The following is an 11,589-nucleotide window of genomic DNA, read 5'->3' as shown; positions in this document are numbered from 1 at the left end:
TTTCAACTTTTGCATGGGCATAATGGCACAAGATGGAAAAGCCACAGTGAGCTGTTAGATGAAGGGTTACAGCCAACAGGCGTTACACCTCTAGCTCCTTAGCAAGCTAGCCAACCTTACTGTATCCTGTGTGGGGAAACTTCTCGAGTGTGCACGTGCAGCACAAAATGAAATTGTGGTTGCTTGTGAAAAAAACCCCACACCAATTATTGACAATGAGAGTTTGTTTGGCTGCACTGTAAACAGATATACCAGTTGATCTTCTCTTGTATTTTTCACAAAGTAGCAGCATAATGAGTGTTTCTGTAGCAATAGACCACACTTGCTGTTATCATGGTAACCACATGAGTCCCCAAATCAACCAGGACTGAAATGTCAAGGATTACAACTTTTTGGGCTGCTTAAACTCTTAGCACTAAGGGTGGTATGGTGATATTAATCTGTTTTCACATTTGATCAACTGTTTATTTAAAAACATTGATTAGAGCAACTTTAAATATATATATATATATTTCCTTTCAATTTTGTTGAAATCAATGTTTAATACTTTATTTATTCTAGTACAATTAGTAATTGACACTAATGACAGCTACTTCTTGGACACAATTAACAACATTAAAATCTGCTGTAAAACTGATGTAAGAAAACTTTTTTATTAAGATGTAGTCTACAATGAAGGGGGGTTCTGTTGAGAATCTCTCTACAGAAGCTCTATGCATACTGTCTGACGGTCTAATAAACCAATTATAGAAATATAGGATCCTTTGCTCACCAGTTGAGAAAGATTTAGAATCGTTAACAGTCTGGGGCTGTGATCTCATGCGTGGACATTTCTTGGGCCAAATTACTCATTAATGTGGCAAAAAAAGTAGTAGAAGGTAGAGAAGCAAGGAAGTCTCAGCTTTTGGCAGCATTGTCATTGCGTTTGGGATGCTGATCCATTACCCCACAGTTCTCATGGTCTGCATCACAATGAGATTCAGCTTAATATCTCTTACAGCATCACAAGTTTGGCCTACGGTAGAAGAAGAAAGCTTCAGAGCCAGGTTGGAAGGGAGGGGGCAAGAGGAGGAGGGTGTCTGTACGGCAGCTGCTGCCTGAGATTACCTGCCTCAGTACTTTTATACATGCCCTTCGAACCTGGGATGAACACCTGTTTGGGGTTACAGAAACAACATATGGTGATGTTGTACAAAACAAAAGGTCATGTAAAAGCTGATGTTGCTCCTTTCAAGTCATTACAAGACCACAAGGCTATTTTAGCACAGAAAAAAACAAACAAAGGTTGTTTCAGGATTAATATCACTTCCTAAGTATCTCTTGAATGCTGTTTGAAAAGTTATGCAAAGGGTCAAAACAGAGGACTACACAGAGGACTAATTGCAATCAGAAGCTTATCCACTGTCTCAAGACTCTTGATAAAACGAATTTGGAAATTATTTTATGGTATTTCATGTGATGAAATTATAACTGAGTAACCTTTCGAGAAATTACACCACTGAAGTCAACTTGACATTTTCAAGTTTGAATATTGTAAATTCAGAAAGTCGTCTAATTGCTATTCTCAGGTCATGTGTCTTATGTCCTTTATTTATTATTTATTTCTCCTGTGAATATTCTTAAGACATTTAGGTCTAGCATTCCCTGAGTCTCAACTATCAGTCGGGGAAGTATGTTTTTTATCAAGCAGGTTAATCACATTAATGGGCCAATATACATTCATTTTTAAACAGATTAACACACCAGGAATCCTTGAACATGCTGTTGGGGAATGACACACATTGCATTCAGTATGAGCTAGCCTTGGCGGTCTTGGTATTCAGGGACAATGGATAACAAGGAATGCAATCTATGTGATTATCATACAAATGATAGTAGCACATAATAAAATCAAACCATGTAACCCACTGTTGATAAAGTTCCATAGGTTTTAAGTACAATCCCAACTAAAATGTACTGTGTTGTAAATATCCATTTTAATTTCTGTCTTACTTCCCTTCCATGCTTCCTTATTTGTCTTTTTCTCCATCATCATTCCTTGCAGTTATTGAAACCCCTTTCAAGAGACGCACATATGATGTGGGTCTACTTAATGTGCATTGGACCCGCTCATGTAAGACAGCAAATTAATCTCTGGCTGTCACTGTTAGCAGAGGCTCAAGTCTGCAGTATAGCTCTGTACACTTCATTGCTGAACCATATTTATACTTAAATACAATGAAGTTTGTTTCACCTCTTTCTTGGAAACTGCAAAAAGAATTAATTCAAAATTGAACCACAGTCCGAAACCGAATTTGTTTATGTGGCACAATGTGTCAGTTTTCTCTGTTTTCCAGCTTCCACCTGATGTTAGTGACGCATATAACAGATATTTAAGCTTCAATTTGATGTTTCTTACTGAAATGCAATCTCTTACATTACCTTTTTTATGTACACAGGCTTGTACCTTTTGACTTTTTTATCAAAGAACAAGATATTTTTGAACACAGTTTTTCATCTTTTGTGCTGATGATTCAACCAGGAGAGTTTCATGTCCATCCAAGCTTAAGGTGCTCCAACTGTGAGTAACATTTTCTATGGAGAAAATGAATGTGACTTTTACTTCTGTATGCCTGGCTGAAATCCCTCCTCTGACTTTGCAACTTTATTCAGATAGATGACTGATTCCTCTATTTAAATAGGATATACGAAAGCAGGGGAGAAACACGACAATAAAGAACACAGCTGCAAAATATATCAGATGGTGGTGATGTGATATGGCAGTATAGCTCCCTCTGTTACTACCGCTTAGAGGAGGATTCTGTTCAATGTCAACCATATTTTCATAGTTCTTGCCATCAACATTATTTTGTCACTTAAGGCGGGCTAGCTGGGAGCGCTTTCCTCTTTTTGACACTTAGGTGACTTCATAAACGGTAAAATGTGTTATATTGAAAAATTGTTTTCAAACACTGTTGAAATGTTGCAACACACCTGTCTATACGTATTTCAGAGCACTTCTGGCAAACTACAAGTGCATAAAAGCTGTACAATGAAGTGGGGGTGAAATTTTGATTACAGGCCACCATTATGATGGCAAAAACCTAAGAAAGGCCTTGGATGAAAGCAACTGGAATGATGCTGGAATTACAGTGCCTGTCATGTACTTGTCATGCTAATTTTGTCATTCCTGAAACACAAAGCTTGTTAGTCTGTCTCTGAACATTTTTGGATTCTTTGCCATTACCTTTACAGAAACACAGCAAACATGGTTAATGAAGCCACTTATTCAATTATACTTTAGCTTCAGACATGTTCGCCCTGCAAGCCATAACCCAGGCAGTTTGTTTGACTGAGTAACTATGGATTTGTTAGCTGAAATTAATTAGGACATTGTAATGGTTTATTGCCAGTGGAAGTTAAATTGAAGTGACTGAAAAATAAAATTTTAATTATTTCATGCACAGCATTGCTTTTGTTCTACAAACTGTGACAGAAATGTCTAATGAGTTTTTGTCCAAATAATGGATAGCTGTTTCAGTGAGACTGTTGACAGTGTTTCTGTTTACAAGACTGAATAAATGATAAAGTTGTAGAAGCTACTTTCAGAAATAATGTTCACCAGAGGATTTTGAGAACCAAACAAATATAATTTTATATTTTACATTTAAGGATTGTAGAACAGAACAGAACCTAAAATAATACTGAAAAAATTATAAAACACATATCGTCCAATTAAAATGCACATAAATAATGGAATAATTATCATATAGATTAGCAGTGACTCAAAGCTTCTCCACAACCATGCAAGGCCACATGCTACGGTATGAATTACTCCTGTGGTATGCTAATGAGGAGAGGAAAATGTTGAAGCTTCACTCCAATCTTGTGTGTATTCCCAGTTTTTTGCACACACTTCAGAATCTGACTGTAAATTCTATTGATCCCTAACAGTGTTGCAAGCATGACTGACAGCTCTGAAGATGACAAATAGGTGCCCAGGTATTGAGATTCTCGAGGAATGACTTTTGCACATCCTTTGTAATCATATTCAGATGTCCCAATATGACATACTAGCTTAGTTTCGACAAACACTGAAGCACTAAAGAAGAGGGTTTACAAGAAATTGTTTGTTTAGTGGTGGCCGGTGTCAGATTTGTGACTTCATACTTGTTCCTTTTGATCTCTAGGTCATGCCTTTTGGAGTCTGGATCCCTTTGTGACCTTTCATCTGAGGCTTTAAAACTGTTAATAACAAAAGGAGTCCAAAGACGCCGTGTAACTGAGCTACTGCAGATCACTGTTATAGTCTCAGGGGTCCTACATGACTGACAGAGGGCTGTGCTCTGGAGTCTACCATAACAGGTTAACATCTGGTCATGCTGACCCACATTTCACATTCTGTCATGTTAATGTTGGCTCTGGGTGAATGATTATTTCCCTCCACTGATGTTCTTTTATAAAGGGGTTTCTATGTATGTGTGAAGACACCAATTAAAGATAATGGAGGAAAATAGAGACACAAAATCAAACTGAGATTTAAGGCAGTGGTGCTTTACAAAGGCCATGCAACACATTTAATTAATTTATAGCTAAAACCAACTAGACAGTTGTTTCACATCACCAGTGTAGTATGCATCTGGACACATAAAACTGAAAAATACAGCAAAAGCCCCCTAAATTTATTACCTTAAAAAACAACACAGTATGCAACCCTTTATCACAATGAAGGCAAGTGGAGGCAATCATCTGGAAAGCCCTATCTCAAGATTCATGTGTGGCCCTCTCATTGTGGCTGCTTCTGGTGTATTACAACACACAACAGACGCGTCTCAAGGACTGGGGGCATGCTGGGAGTCTGAGTAACAAAGAGGCTGTTAAGGAGTCTCATCAGTGAAAGTGCCCATCAATCATCGTATTGGAATGTGTGGCCCCTCCCCCCTCCTGGAATGAGTCTTGAATGACAGCCACAGCTGGCAGGTACTATGGCCTTGCCACAACATCAGACGCGACAGAAGGTTAACACTTAATCACTTTGTTAAGGCGGTGCTGCTACTGTTCTGTAAACAATTCCCTATTATTTGGGTGAGTGCTGGGCAAAGGCCAGCTATTGTTCTTCTGTTGGGCCATTTTGTTTTGGTACATTTGTTGGCATCTAAATAGACCTACACGCGTTGCGCTACAAACTTCATTCAAACATTAAACTGTTCAGCTCATTCAGGAGATGTGTGGTTGTATTTTTGGGGGGATTTTAAAGCATGTATCATGATTTTATAATGGAAGAGGAGTATTCAACCTCAACTGCAAATGCAACCTCAACTGCAAATGCAAATTAGGAGTAAACTAGGATTCGCAAACGTAGTTTCATCAGAAGTTGATGTTAAGCATGGCTGTAATAAACAAGAAATTGAGGCTGCAAAGCGGAAGCAAAACCAGTCGCATGGATCTGAGGACCATGGATCTGAGAAAAATGGTGAGAGGTCAGTGCAAAAGCTGATCAGTCATGTGAGTTAAATGTTCATGACATCACAACTTATTCGGCAAAGGTGTTTCCATCTCCCATCTAGTGCATCAACTCAAAGGCAAAAACCACCTCAAGAGAGGGTAAAACTTTTCTCAAATTTTGCAGTTTCCATCAACCTTTCTAATGCAACACTTCAAAATGATTAATATAAATAAAATATGTGGATAAGTAGCGCACAGTCATGCTCTCATTCACTGCCATATGGACTGCAGGCTGTCTCCTCCATCACCTTCCACTTTCTCCAACAAACAATTTCATCATGCTCAACTTCTCCTGCGGCCACTAAGGCCCCATCCACACTACTGCGTTTTCGAATTAAAACGGAGACCTTTTGCTACGTTTGCACCTCTCACTTCCAGACTACAACGGTGAAAACAAAGACCTAAAACGGAGAAGTTTAGAAACGCTGCCGACCCCATTGCGTTTCAAAACTCCAGAGGGCGTTTTAGTGAAGACGGGCCAAAACGGAGGACTTTAGAAATGATGCCGCTCACTGATTGGGTCTTAGAAGTCATGCAAAGCAGAAACACGATGCTACTGACGGGGCTTTTTGACATGGTATTTTTATTAAAATATTATGTACCGTGCAAATAACACTTATCTGCCTACACTTGTACTGTGCATGTCGCCGTATTTACTTTGCAATGACTCCCAGTCTGTTTTCCACCGCCACACTCCTGTGTTAATTCAGTAACAATCCCAGCTCCTTAATGGTGCACGCAAAAAAAAACTTTTTATTTTTTCTTTCGCCAAATCTTCTGTAACCAGGATGAGGCCATCTGCTTCATGTTTACACCAGCACGCGCATGCCCAGTGTACCTGAACTGCCAATAGATGTGCGTTTTCGTTTTAATGTAGACAGAAATCAACTCCAAAATGCAGCTAAAACGCTGGTGTGGACGGAAATCGTATTCGTTTTAATACTCCGTTTGTAAACTAAAATGGAGTAGTGTGGATGGGGCCTAATATTGTAAAAATCTTGTAAAGCTAGCCTATAGGCCAATTAATTTCTCTTCAAGAAAATGTCAACTTGTGCTGTTACTTCCAACCTGGGATATGTTAGAACAAAACATTGTGATCTTACCTTTCTTATCATACTTACCAGAACTACTGCAGCTCCACACTGGTAAAAAAATAATGCTGTTCCTTTTTTTCCACGTCATCCACATGTATCAATCAACTAATCAGGATGCTGACTTTTGCCTGGGACATGCAACATTAGCCTCAGTCTTTAAGGACGATTTAATGTATTAAGCCATCAAGTGCATATTCAATACTTTTAAAAGAATTTTGTTTTATAAAGATTTAATTGATCGAATGTTAGCTTGATTATAACAGGTAAAATCTGTCAGCGACGCTAGTCATTTGAGTTGGCAAAAACAGTGATTACAAATAAGAAACCCGCTTATGTCCAGCTCTGTTTAAAATAAACGATAAATTATTAAAAAAATGTTTAAATCATCCACTGTAATAAATTGCATTTTGAGCCACCTCACTAAGAAGGGGCGGGGCTCAGCGAATGCTTCTAAAACAGATATTCTAGAAGATGACAGTAATATTCTAATCATAGATGATTAATAGCAATGTTAACAAGGTTGGTCCCTTTCTGATCTTATATAAGTGAGATATATTTGGCAACTGTCTCGCAGTATGACAGAAACATTTTGTTTATGAATCAGGATCAGTATTTGCACTGCGTTCTACACCCTGTATTTTAGACAAACCATCATTTATATGCCCTGGTTGGCTGGTGCGAGTGCTGCTCAGTGCTGCAGACAGCCAGCACTTTCACACTGAGAGAAAAACATGATGTGTTATGAAAATAAATGAAATTAAACTTGATGGAAACTATTCTGCATATCTCAAGAAAACCTTTCATAATTGAATTTTAAGCAATATCTCCAATAATCACATATTTCAACAAAACACAATTAAACCATATTTCTATTTGATATCCACTGCCATTTCTCTTGCAAATACAGAATATTGTTTGTATGTTGATGAACTGCATGATGTCTCCTCAGACCCACAACACAATGAGTCAGGTAAATTGGACAATGCATTTTTTTACTTAAAGAGGTGGTACTATGCTTTGTGGCTTTTTCCTTCTCCTTTATTGAGTTACATATCTTTTGTGTGCATGTAATAGGTTTGCAAAGTGAAAAAGCCCAAAGTCCAGCCCACAGGGAGTTCCCATCTCCCACAGAAAACACTGCTCTGAACTGCCTAAAAACAGCTTGTTTGTAGTCCGGCCAACATTAAATGTTGACTTTTCGTTTCACATAGGGAACAAACAACCGGCCCACCAACCGTCCACACCAACCACCTCCTTAATCAGACTTTTCTGTTAAATATCCTACACCTACCTTTAGAGTAAAAAAATGAAGCGACATGCCTTCACCCAGTGCGTTACTTGACCATGCCATAGTCTCTGTGCAGAAGCACTGAAAAGAGCAGTTCATAAAATATGTAAATTGTGTAAATGAGGACAACAAAATTGTGAGATTGGCTGTATTAAAACAGTACAGTATCTATGTTGTATGCCAACTTAGAGTAAGAAGTAGAAGGGATTTGGCTGTAGGGATGTATTCTTAAATGGATAGTCTTAACTGTTGCACCTTGTTATCAATGTAACCGCTTTGTCCTATTGTGTGTGCATGTGTTTTCCTCAGTTGGAGAGAGATTTTTGTATTGTTACTGTTGAGATCTGCTCCCTGTCAGTATCTGATCACTGCCCCAGTCATAGACTGTATATAAAGATGGATGACATGGCTCCACTTCCTCCCACTGCACAAAAACTAAACCAAAATATCCCAGAGACGAGCGCTGCCGTCTTGCACTGGTGACCTCATTTGGAGCCATCATTTTGAGTCACTGACTTGACCCATGTCCCATCCGCAGACATAAAGGGGGCTGGTATTTGTGACCTATACTGCAGCCAGCCAACAGGGGCCAGGGGACGATTGAGATGTTTTGGCTTCCATTTTGGGCAGCTGTCATGTTGTCTTCATATCTTCATATACAGTCTGTGGTTTCTGTTAGCAAATTGTGTTCCACCAGTGAGCCTATTCCAACAGAGTCCTTGTCCTGTGTTGCTCTTATGGCTCAAAAGGAAGAAAACAGGTACTGGATTTATAGTTTGCTCCTATGTGTGTGTGTGTCAGCAAGTGAGTGGTGTTGTGCTGGTTTGAATTTTGGCACTTGGCCCAGGGCTTTAAGACTATATAAGCCTCAGGTGGTTCAGAAAGCTTTTAGAAATCACCTGAGGAGGAATGGTTAAGGCTTTTACAGAACATACACACATTGGTGGAGTATGTTGCTTCTATTTCACTTCAGTAACAATAACAAAGAGAGGCAAGCAATGGAGTGCCTCTTTTCAGGTTAGCTTAAATGTTTTTCAGGTATCTATCAATGAAAATATAAATTGTGTTTTTTCCTCATGATTGGTTTTGGCAAGTAATGTTTCCTTGTAAGTAGAGTTTAGCCAACCAGAAGCCACATAAATTAAGACTACAACTGCACAAGGAAGGAATATGCATATTCTTTCTATCACATTAATAAAATGTGTTTTCACGAATATCAATTATCATAAAATTGTCTCTTTGTATGTAAATACATACATGTCCTCCACCAGTCTTCAGATCATTCAATGAAAAGAACGGAAAAGATGAACCACAGTTTCACATTGGCAAGAACCTCCTGCTGATTGATAATCTGACAATTACGTGCAGATTTGGCTATTCACAGCACACAGTGTCATCAATTCATCACACGTAACCTGTAAATCAGTGATCATCATCAAAACATCAAATAAGCAGTGATAATGAGTTGGTGATAATGATTTAGTTTATAGCACTCACTGAATGCTGAAATTACTTTATTAACTTTATTAAGCTTCACAAATAAAAAAGCTTCACAAATAAAAAAGGACACCAATATGTGACTAAATAAAGTCACTAAAATTAAGCACACAAAAGCAACTTATAAATGTGCATTATGTACATGTTACAGGTGAAACAATGTAAAATTATTTTGTTGCATATTAGATTCAATCTCACTTTATTTTTTTTTTCATTTCCACTTATCTCGACAGATATTCAAATTTACCAAATGTTGCAACACATAGTGGATGGACTCACTTACCTTTCAGGATGAATTGTAATAACTTTGCTGATGCCCCAATTTTTTAATCTATTGCCATCATCTGGTCAGTATTTTAATTTGTCTAAGACTTTGGTTTATAATTGAAGTCCTGCAAAACTAATGCCATTCCAATCAGCCTCAGCTGTGTTTTGTGCTAATTAGCAACTATTACCACGCTAGCACTCTAAACTGATGATGTAGTAAACGTTATACCTGCTAAACATTAGTATGTGTTCACACTGAACCCCATAGCCAGACCTGTAAGCTCCTCCCCTACCCAGTCACAATTGCATTAAGTATTTAAGGCTTTAGCCCTGTTCTTGAACAGCAGACTGTGCACAGCAAGGACAAAATCAAACAGAGCTTCTGTCGAGAGAAATTATCTTCACTAAATGTCTATTGCATTTTTCTTCTAAATATTCATTGTTACCCTGTGGCTATGACAACACTTCATCTTGGCAGTGATATGATCTCATGTGACTTAAACTGAACACTACTGCCTGGGTCCTGTCATAGTTGTTGCAGATAGAGTTTTTTTTTTTTTTTGATTAATGTCATAAATTACTTAACTCGCCTTTAAATCTCAAACCCCTTAACCTCCAAGCTGCCTGTGCACACGTGTTCTCATTCAAGGGCTAAAACTCAAACTGGTTCTCAAAAGGATATCACAATGAGAACACGCACACACACAGACTCTAGCTGTTCCTAGCTCTTACTGCAAGAAAACAAACAAACTTTAATGCTACTAGACCTTTGCAACTGTGCCAGTCAGTCTTACAGCATCTAGCCCTCGGATCAAACTGACACTGGTGTTCACTTGAAGCAGCGTTTCGAGTCATGAATAACAACCACCAAACAACCACCATCTTTGGTGCATTTAGATATAATCTTTTGTTTACAATTCGCTCCCTTCACACAGCAGCCCTTGCATTACAGATCAATCTATATGTTTGTTTGTCTTTTTTCAAACTGCACAGTGGGAATGTGAAATTCAAAAATATAGGTGGAAAGTAATGTGAGAAAAAAATAATATTAAGTCCATTTGTAAGCGCCTTGAGGTAGAGACGTAGGCATGTGTAGCATAATTAAGAGGCAGTTTATTTATTATGAGTTCATTACAGTGGACTTAGAGTAAAGATTATGTATATTTGTTACTGACTTACATGTCCGTATGCAGTGTTTGTGTCCATGTTTGGAGATTGGGAAAGCAAGGTGAGTTTAGGTTTGGCTTCCGACAAGCGGAGGACCACGTCCTTTCCGGCTGAAGCTCTCCTGAGTCTAAGCATTGATTAAAGACAGGGGTGGTGGTGTTGGTGGAGGAGGGGAGATGGTTATCAGGAAACTAAATGGTTTCTATTCGGGACATGATGCTATCTTCAAGACATCACTTAGAGGACCTACAGACCTCTCTGTCAGTCTCAATAAAATGAGATACTTGGTTATATGTGCGAAAGTGATTCCTTGGTGTTCTCTGTTGTAGTAGACCTAAATTTATTAGTTATACATTTTAATAAATTTATGAGAATTGATACCCAATTATGAATTATTATTCATAAAATCAAAATTTCCTCGTAAAGGGCACCACCGGAGTTGTTATAATCCTAGAGTCTCCGGACCTCTAGGTAGTTTTGAATAATTATACAATTATTACTAGTGATCAGTTAGTTAATAATTGCTCAATTATCTTAAATCAGTCAGTCAGTCTCATATCTAAAGGGTCAATTCTCTTGGCAGGAACTATAAATAGGCAACACACACAGCTCTTGATTATATTACAGTGAATTTATTCTCTAACTAAGGTGATAAAAAGATGGTTGAATACAGGGAACATAAACATTTGCTGAACAATGAGCCTGGAGGTTCGATTGTGGGAAGCATTTGACTCATACGGCATAGGAGCTAATTAAAGTAAACTAATGCTATATTTTAGGAGTTAAATGGAC

The 11,589-nt window shown here is 38.2% G+C and overlaps 1 long non-coding RNA gene across 1 annotated transcript; it reads right to left on the bottom strand.

Moving 5' to 3' along the window:
- Window positions 1-947: 947 nt before the first annotated feature.
- On the bottom strand, window positions 948-6,921 carry LOC123958007. Its single transcript, XR_006821976.1, has 3 exons — window positions 6,606-6,921; window positions 1,108-1,153; window positions 948-1,015 (listed from the first exon to the last, which is right to left on the bottom strand). It is a non-coding gene; the product is annotated as an uncharacterized LOC123958007 (long non-coding RNA).
- Between the last annotated feature and the right edge of the window lie 4,668 nt (window positions 6,922-11,589).

This window comes from Micropterus dolomieu, linkage group LG19, assembly GCF_021292245.1.
Source record: "Micropterus dolomieu isolate WLL.071019.BEF.003 ecotype Adirondacks linkage group LG19, ASM2129224v1, whole genome shotgun sequence".
Lineage (NCBI taxonomy): Eukaryota > Metazoa > Chordata > Actinopteri > Centrarchiformes > Centrarchidae > Micropterus > Micropterus dolomieu.
This window is presented reverse-complemented; position numbering and strand designations above follow the sequence as displayed.